Below are 9,808 nucleotides of genomic sequence, written 5' to 3'. Positions count from 1 at the left end.
TTTTAAAACTGAAGATCTTTTCAATGTGGTAAATCAAAACAGTTCTTTGAAAACAGTGAAATTAAATATTTCCACTTTTTCCAGTTCTCCATAGACCAGGATTTATCAACCCTATCAGTTCAATAGGGCTGACAGAAATTTACTAAGCAATTCCACAGATCAGAACCTGCATTTTTCAGGAGAAAGAGGATTTGACTGAAAGCTGCCTCCCAGTTCTCTTCAGTAAGGTGAAAGCAAAGACAATATCACGGTGTGGAGAGCATCTGAAGTAGTTGCCTCTTCTTTTTCTTTAAGGCCCAGCCCTCAGCAGCACCTTGTGCCCCCCAGGCACATTGCAGGGTGGGGATCCTTGGCTTTCCTCAGTGCCTGCCCAAGCCCTGCGAGCCTCCTCGTGTGTTCCACCCGCAGAGGGAACAAAATCTAATTATGGGCAAGGCCAGTGGGGGATTAGAGCAGGAGTCGGGGACCAACAGAGGTCTGGAGGTTGCAAAGGATTGCCAAAGGGCACTGGAGCCCCTTCCCTGGGGGCTGAGGGGAGGAAAGTTCACAGGTCATTTGGCAAAGAAGGATCAGGAGGTATTTTTGGTGGTGGAGGTGTTTTGTTGTTATTTTTGTTTGGTGACTTGTGGTGGGTTTTTTCCTATTCAGTTTAATTATCAGTATTTGAAAGCTCCTAGCTATTTACCTCTAGCCCCTCATGCAAGCACATAATATATGAAGACCTTTTTGGGATCATGGGAATTTTTTCTGCTCTAATTTGTAATAAAAATAATTGAAATATTAAGGAACTCACTACTACTCTTAGACTTTGTGCAATGACTGGAAAGTACAGAGTATTAAAAACTTTTTAACCCAGGAACACCTTTCCTTAATATAACTAATGTCTCGCTCAAAAGGCCATGGTGAAACCAATTCTGCTTCTGGCATATATTAAGCAGTAGTCATTGCTGGGAAGGCCTGTTGGCAAAACTGAACCCTTAGCTGTCATATGTCTTTCCTTAAACTATATTTTAACTTCCATAAATAACCAATGAAGTGGAATCTCCTTTTGGCCCTCAGTATATTGTTCTTTCATTACTAAAAAAAAAAAAAAAAAAATCCATTTTTTACCATAATGTCACTTGCCACAAAGAAAAACAACATTGGCTTCTCCCCCGCCTGCACCAAACAACTAGACTGCAGTAAGATAAAGAAAAGCAAAAGAAAATAAAAAATATAAATAGTTACACTGGTAAATTGAAATACTTACTATCTTGGGGGGAAAACCTGTTATTAAAAAAAAAATACCTGAGATAGTGTCAGGCAGTGTGACAATGAAGATGTCACTACTAAACAGGACTTTTCGGTCCCCTAGCTGTCAATAATTAATACATTATTTACACTTGCACATTCTCATTTCCCAGCTTTCAAGATTTCATTTACGCTCTGATCCTTTGCTTAGCAGAAAACTTAACATCATTGCGACCTTCTTCTTCCTGACACTACACACCTATCAAACAGAGAAAGAGAATGGCATCTAATATGTGCATTTATTAAAGTAGAAAGCATCAGTTACTGGAAGAAGTGACAAATGCCAGTGTTTGCCACAATAAAATGGGAGTGAACTGAATTGCTCCCCAAGAAAAATCGATTAAGAAACCATCTTAATAATGCTGTTTGTGGGGGCCCCAGCATTTGCATGTTTTTGGGAAAAGTAGCTGAATGTTTCTAATTAAAACCCAAAGGAATTAGCAAAGTTATGAATACTATACCACAAACTGCAGACAACCTTATGTTAAAGACATCATTTTGACTACCTGGAATTAAAATATTCCGTTAGGTCGAAACAGCATTTTCCTCACCATGCTGAGGAGGTACAGCCATTCCCAGGAGAAACAATGTCACACAGTCATATGAGATGTAAATCATATCACACTGTACATAAATGTACATATTTATTTAGTACAAGGATATGTGAAGTATCAGCATAAAACTTAACATATATTAAAACTGTTCTGCAAGCAAGGATTGCCAGAACATAGATGAGTGGGATAATCCTTTTGAAATCAGTGCAAAGTTTAATGATGAAGTTAATTTTTCTGTCTTGAAAAACAAGTATTTTGGATCTACCCTGGCACACTGGAGCCAGAGAGTGGATGATCTTGAATTGAGAAAATCACATGAATTTGTGATTTGGACTCTCAGGAAATGTTTCTGTTGACTTCAGTGTTTTTTAGAGCATGTCCTCAGTGCAATCAGAAACTATTAGGAATAACGGCAGCAATAATCCTACTCCAACAGAAGAAATGCTGGGAAAAGAAGATAACCCAGAGATGCTTTTCCACATGCCAAACAAGTTACTTTGTCATTTTTCGGCTGGATTGAGTTTATAATCATAATTTAGAAGACCTCCCTCTAAGTCGATAGAAATGTGAAGCTGTGATGTTACTTTCTGGTAACTTTACAGAAGGTGGCTGCATTGACTCAGCCAGGCAGGCACTTCCTCCAGCTGCAGTTTGGCTACACTGCCAACACAGCAGGGCTGCCTTAGGCAGAAGAGATGATTTCTACAGCATGACAGGTTCAGAATTAACCATACCACTGGCTCCCTTGCTCTCTCCAAGCTCCTCTGCTGAGGGGTCACCACAGTTCTTACACTCCTCTGTGGTGGGGATGGCATCCTTGTTAGTCACACAGACGCCTGGCTGGATTTGGCACTTTCTGAAATTTCATCTCAGGAGCTGTAATGACAGAGAAAACACAGACACACTGGACAGCTTCTGCAAACTGCTGTACCATCTGCTTGGCCAAAAGGAGGACGCCAGCCAGGAGGAAGCACTGAAGTGATGCAAACCCTGTCCTATCTAAGGCTGGACTTTGTCACTGTGTTGAGGCACTGTGGACACAGAAATCTACCTGAGGTGAACTTAAACTTCAGTTCACCTAGGCACAAACACAGCAACCATCCAAGGGTACCATAAAATAATTGCATCTCCCACTTTCTTCTTGTATAGCCAGCATCATCTGGCACTGTCAAAACCATGTAAAACAGGGAGGTCTGTATTAACTATTATAAGCACTCCAAAGTTAATATCTAATTAATTGATTTGCCATTGCAGGACATACTGAGTCCAGCTTGTGCAGTCCTCTTTTCCTCATCATCAGCTGGTGATCCAGTTGGCACGGAAGTGGGCACATGTTATTGCATGGTGGTGACTGCTGCATCCTACATGCCTTTCTCTTCCCAACAAGCTTCACAATAATTCATTGCTACAATGCCATAAAAACAAAAAAAAAGTAGTTAATATTCAACAAAAGGAAGTTCATGCATTATTTTGCATTCAGATAAATTAGTACCATTCTCTGCAAATAAAAATTTCCAGGATGAATTCTTGCATGCCAGTTCTTAGCCAGGAGCACAATATATTGGTTGAATTGTGTTTTCTTGTTAGCAATAGAGATTTTATAGCAGAGGCCCTGGCAGTCTTTATGATGGAAGAGCAAACACTGCTGCATCCACTCTGACATAAAAAGTAATCATTTCTGGAAGACTCCATCACAGTGAAAATTCCAGGCTGTTGACTGGATTCAAACTGGTGAGCACCCAAACTGTGCCCAAATGCCACCCAGTTGCAAGATCTGTTCCGAATTCCTGAGCTATTAGGGGAATATAGTGGTTATGAGATGTGCCAGATTGATTGCAGCTGCATGTAAATTCTTTTTTGCTTGCCACACAACAACTACACATGGAAATCAGAATGAAAATTTCCCTCTGCTGTCCTTTTCTGTAAATACCTCCTGGAGAAGTGATAGGCCAGCTTTATTTAATGAGTTAAGAAAACAGATTGGTCTCCCAATACAGTTGTTCCTCAGTTCTATTTGCTCTCATTTTTATGATTAACAGAAATATTAGTTATTACAAATGAGGAGTTTTGCAATACAAGTCATTCTGAAGAAATGTTGTTTACTCATCAACTACAAGGGGAAAGTTTAGCTCTCCCTTCACCACTATGCACACCTTTGACTGTGAGAGAACATTCTTTTAAGTGCAGCATGAGATTACTGCTCCAAAGAATGACTTGAACGCAGCTAAACTCTCGGCTTCTTAGGCTCAAATACACCAGACACTTTTGAGGACAGAAGTCTGACTAGCTGTGTTTCTGCTTCGTAGCATGAGAGTACTATGTGCCACGGAGATTTCATGTATCATTTGGAGGAGGAATTAATTTATCTGTGAAGTACTGAAGAGGGCAAGCTGCAAGGACCATGTGGCTGGGACAGCCTGCCTGAAGGGGGCAAAAGAAATGGCACAGCTATTTAAAAACAGGAGAAAAAGAGAGCATTGATGAGAACAGAAAGACTGAGGGAACAAAAGCAGGAGTGGCAGGGAGAGACCGGAGCGCCCCAGCATGGGGCAGGGAGAGCAGCCCTGCAGCAGGGCTGCCCTGGCTGCTGCTCCCACTGCCACAGCTCCCACTGCCTGGAGATGGGGCACAAAACGCTGCAGCAAAGTGCGTGGGTAAGATAAGCAAAGGTGTGGGTTATGGATCTAGTTCAGCAGAGGTGTAAACAGAACCAAATACTAAGGGCAGGTCTATTAATGCTCTTCTCCAAAACACAGGTTTTTTCTTTATTTCTGTTCTTTTTTTTTTTTTTTAATGTTTTGTTTAGAAGATAAGAGGAAATAGAAGCAGCTTTGGTTTTATATGGCCAGGCTTGCTGCTTTTGATAGTTTTGGAACATAGCTGCTGATACATTTAGAAAATACAATTTGGCAGTGTCAGCCCACGCTGTGTGCCGGTCTGTCATGTGGGGGTGGGGATGGATAAGGATCACAATGCAAAATGGGAACCGTGTGTAAAACCACAGTACTCGTCTCCAGAAGAGAAGTTTATGTAAATTACCATTAAAGCCTTTACTCTTGTTTGCTGATAAATTTATAGACATTAGCATCAAGGTAGCAATCAGGATTCATCAGCTTTACTTTTTTATAACCTGTTAGTCTCTGGTAACTTCTCTCTTCAAGTGGCACACTGTAACATTGTGCAGTATTAAATGATATGCACAAATAAGTACCTAATGGTAGATTTAAAGATGTTGCAGCAGTCCAAGTTCTTTCATTTTCCTGATTATAATGGCATTTACATAATGTATGAATTCAAACATTATTGCTGTTAAATAATGCATAAATATTCTCCCATGCTGAAATACATCTATTTCCTCTCCATGAATTATTTTGAATGTATCATTCAGTTGTTTTTCTATTTAAAAATGTAGTTAGAACTCTGCATATATCAGTATTATGACTGGAAGAAGTATCGTCACAAGTAGTTGGCTAACACTCCAAACTGTAAATGAAGTATACATTATTAAATGGGCCATTCCTTCCTTCTTCAGAAAGCATTATCACCAGAATACAATATTTAGCATTTCTGAAATGTCAGAAAGAAATGCAGGTACATATTTGATTATCTGCCAGGTCTTAGGAAAGAAAAAAAGAACAACATATTGCTACCTGACCTGAAGGGAATATAAACACGGTCATATATAAAGAGATAAATCTATAAGACGGGATTGTGTGAGTTCTTGAATAGGTCTTTGTGAAACTAAGCACCTTCAACACCCATTGACTTCCAATCCCATATCCCCCAGGTGATGGACCCTTTTATTTATATTTGACTCTGTGAAATGTGCCATCCAGCAAACTCTTAGATAAATTCTGTCAACACTGTCACAGAAGTCAGTTACATCAATGACAGATGACAGGATAAATGAGAGGACTTCAGGATTCGAGTAGCTAAAGTTGAGCACAAGAAAATTTAAGTCTGCACAACATCTAACCGTAAAAATGTCAAAATGAAAAGAACATAAAATGTATATCCCTTCTGGGTCTATAGCCCAGCTGAAATGGTCAAAGGAGGTAAGGAATGTAATAAGCACCCAAGGACACAAAAAATACCTGGTCTGTATGCTTCCTAAGAAATGTGCAAATGTACAATTTGCATGCTTCACTCTAGTGTCTTACCCTGCTGCTTGTGCCACTGCAAATTCTTATTTATGAAATGTCTGGTTTTTTGCTATTGCAGAGTTTAAGTACAATTTAAGTATTGAATTCTAATTGTGTTTCATCTCTCTTTTCCCTCCTCTAAAACTGGTGATTGCTTTTTTAATTACTTTTTACTTGCCATGTAGACATGACTTAGTGTTTCAATTTGGACTCTAACTTGCTAGATTCTATTGTCTCAGTCAATTTTCTGTTTGGTGAAGGTAGGAAATAATCAAGCCTCCACTAAACATCATCTTTTTTTTAAACATGTATCATCTTTTACAATTTGTCATTATAATGCTAAAACATGTTTGATTCATCAGCACCATCACCATTACTTTACCCATATAAACCCACACGCCTATATATACATATGTGCAAAGAAACTATTTATTCCGTCAAATAGATTTTCTGTCATTGCTCCTCCCTTTTTCCCTTTACTGCTGTCGATGGTAGAGTGGAAATGTACTTTTAAAACCTAATTAATTGATCCAGTGGTGAAATGAACGTATTTTGCTTACACTTCTTTAAAGAGAGTTTGCATAAAATAGAGAACATTCTGAAATAGATTTGATCAACTTGAAACTACTGCAAATAAAGCACAGAAAATGCAGTTTCTTAGGCTTAATACATGTATTGAATTTAACAAAATGACTGTGGAAATTCATGTCAGTTTCTAATGCACAGATATCTCAAAAAAAAAAAAAAGAAAAAAAAGAAAAGAAAGAAAAAGGGAAGTTATGCACATGCTTTTACCATTAATAAAGTCCTTGATTTACAAGAATGGCTATTACTGCACAGATTGACCATGGAACCATTGGAACCATGAGCATATAGTTATAGTTAACTGGAGTCAAAATACTCCAGTTTTACTCAGTAAAGATATTTTTGCAGCTGAGCTGTGATTAAGGAAAGACCCCACCCAGAACTGCCTAGTGAGAATAAACTCTTCCTTTCCCTTTCCTGTGGGGTGTTTTCTTTCTGCAGAGAGATGGTTTTTCCAAGGACTTTGCACCTCCCTCCTTGGGACCACAGCAGTGTCCTGGGGGCAGCCTGTGCCCAGCCCCTTCAGGGAGCTCAGCATCTGCTTAACTTTGCTCAGAGCAGCAAGTGCCATGCTCAGAGCCAAGCTCTTGAACCCAGGTAATGAATCTGGGTTACTTTCTCTTTGGGAGAAACATCTGCAAGATATAGCTGAGCTGGAATGTTCTTTTTTCACCTGTTTAAACAAATTGTCTTGATTCCCAGTGTACAGTTAGTGAAAGGTTGGAGGCAAATGGGCTCCTAGAGCAAAGCTGTCCTAAGTGATATGGGACATGCTGGACTTCAGCAATTTTCACAAGTCATAAAGAAAGGATAAGGCGGGTGGAAAGATATACTCACACTAAAAACACCATTGTTTAATTCACAAATGAATTAATGAGGTATGAAACTCGCCTCCTTATCTCATTGTGGCTTTGCTGTCAGGAGCAGAGGGGCACAGGTCAGAACAGTGACAAAAAAGAGCAGCAGTATACATCTGCAACTCTTCTTCCCACGGGTCCCATGCTTTTGATTTCTGCCTTTAATACTGACAAGAAGTGACAGTAGTTGGATAAAACAATCAAAACTGGAGTTTAGGAGCTTATAAACCTCCTGACACTTCAATAAGCCAAAAGCCAATACAAACTTTAAAAAAAATCATATATCCATTTTGATTCTGCAAGGCCACACAAAGCAGGACTGAAACACACTTAGAGGGCTAGAAGTTTATGTCCTGATTTACTTTAGTCTCATTTCATAAATTTTAAATTAAAAAAAAATGCTAAATTCTACATGGAAAAGTATAAAAAAATATTTTATAATAAGAAAAAAAATCTTTTGTAATAAGAAAATCTTTTATAATCTTTTAGACAGTTACAGCTCAGAAGAGCTTTGTGCCTGCTGCTAAATGTCTACAAATCAATATTTAATATTTTGGAAGATGAAGTCTTAATTATCCATCTCCCCTTTAAGCATCAAACCACATTTCATTGAAAATACAACCATTGTGCTTATTAACACACCTTTTCCTGTGGGTCAGAGAGAAACACTTCCAAGCACATTTCTTGTTTGCCCAACTTTAATTTCACCTGATTTTATTCATCTATAAGTTGATCTTGCATGGTTTCTAGAATTTCTGCCGCAGTCAATGGCACACCCAAGCACTTTGGGCAAGGGTGTTTTTTCAGGTAACACTGTGAATCGAGATTTGCTGTCATTCCCCAGTGCCCCCAGACTGGCGCTTAAACCACACACTGGGTCTTACATGACACCTCCCACCAGCACCTTCCTGCAGAACACCATGCTAAAAGACCAAGACTTTTGTATAAGAACTTGTGGCCTTATGTGGCTAATATGTATTTTTAAAAAGTTATTTATAAAAGATAATATCCCAACTCAGGGCACCAGTTCAACCTTGCAGCACAAAGGTGCAGAGAATGGGCTTCGTGGTGGCTCAGCCATGGCCAGGTGGCCACCTTGTGAGAAAGGCCAGCCAGAGCAGAGCAGAGCTCTGCCAGGTCTTCCCTTTTGGCAAGATCAGATCCCATTTCCTGCTTCTCTGTGCCACGTGGGAAGCATTCCCCAGCTGCAGGCAGCTGCCAGCAGAAACTGCTGCTGCTCTGCCACAGGTGGGAGGCTGTGAGATGGGATGGTGTCCCTAGCACCTCTGAGAACAGAGGCAGGTGAGGGAACCCAGGGCAGGGGGAACATCTCCCTCCCTGGGCTCCCACAGACAGGCTACTCCAGACCAGCTGTGCGTGGCATCCTGGCTCCCTTTGAAATGATAACCCCTTGGCAAGGTCTTTCCATGATCAAAACACATCTGAGACATCTCGCAGGGAAGAAGAGGGAAAAATCGGAGCCTTCAGGGCATCATGCCTTCAAAGAACCCAGCTGAGCAGCCTGGCAGTCTGCCTAGTGCAGGCAGGGCTTCCCTGGCAGATCTGTGATGTGCACACCTTTAAGTCTCCAGCCAGCTATTTTTATGGTGGCTTCAGACAAGTGGAGAGTATATTGAAGATGCAGTACTTCAGCAACTGTAATTTCTTTGAAGAGTTTTGGTGGAATGGTAACATCTTTTCACCCTTTCCTATTTCATACTTGTGTTCAGGCATTAAGTGAATCCCATTGCATAATTCAGTGACAATCACAGGTGACAACCATCAGTGCAGCTCTGCTGAATCCCAGAGCCCCATGCTGGCTTACTCAAATTTCTGGCCACAAGCTACTTCAAGTGATTTAATTTACTGCACAGAAAATTTCTTCAAAAGATTTCTTTTCCTCTGGATGGAAACTGTCCTCAATACCATGAGTGCACAGCAGCTGTATCAAACATTTGGTCCACTAATTAAGAGAACTAGAATAATCAGCTTTAAAGCTCTAATACCCATCTCTAAATACCTCTAAATGAATTCAAACTGATTTCTACACGAGCAGTAGAGAGTACTACTTCTTACAGAGACATGTCATACTGGTATAACCTGAGGCCTTTCTACTTCTTCTGGGTTTATTTTCTGGGGGAACAATCATTAGCAATCTGATCCTCTCCACTTAGGGTTGAAAAAGGGACTTTTTTTCTGGCATGAGTAGAATCAAGATCAAACCCTAAACACATGCCTTCCCTAGAGGACAAGGATATGCTGATGTGAGAGATTGCTTCAGCAAGCAGAAAAATGAGTTGGAACTTCTACTTTTGCTTTGTCCTTTGCATTTTTCATACTCTGTATTGACAGCTTCTAGATGTGCAGTATTCTGTGGCTG

Source organism: Lonchura striata, chromosome 8 (assembly GCF_050655825.1).
Source record: "Lonchura striata isolate lonStrDom1 chromosome 8, ASM5065582v1, whole genome shotgun sequence".
In the NCBI taxonomy this organism is placed as follows: Eukaryota; Metazoa; Chordata; class Aves; order Passeriformes; family Estrildidae; genus Lonchura; species Lonchura striata.
This window is presented reverse-complemented; position numbering follows the sequence as displayed.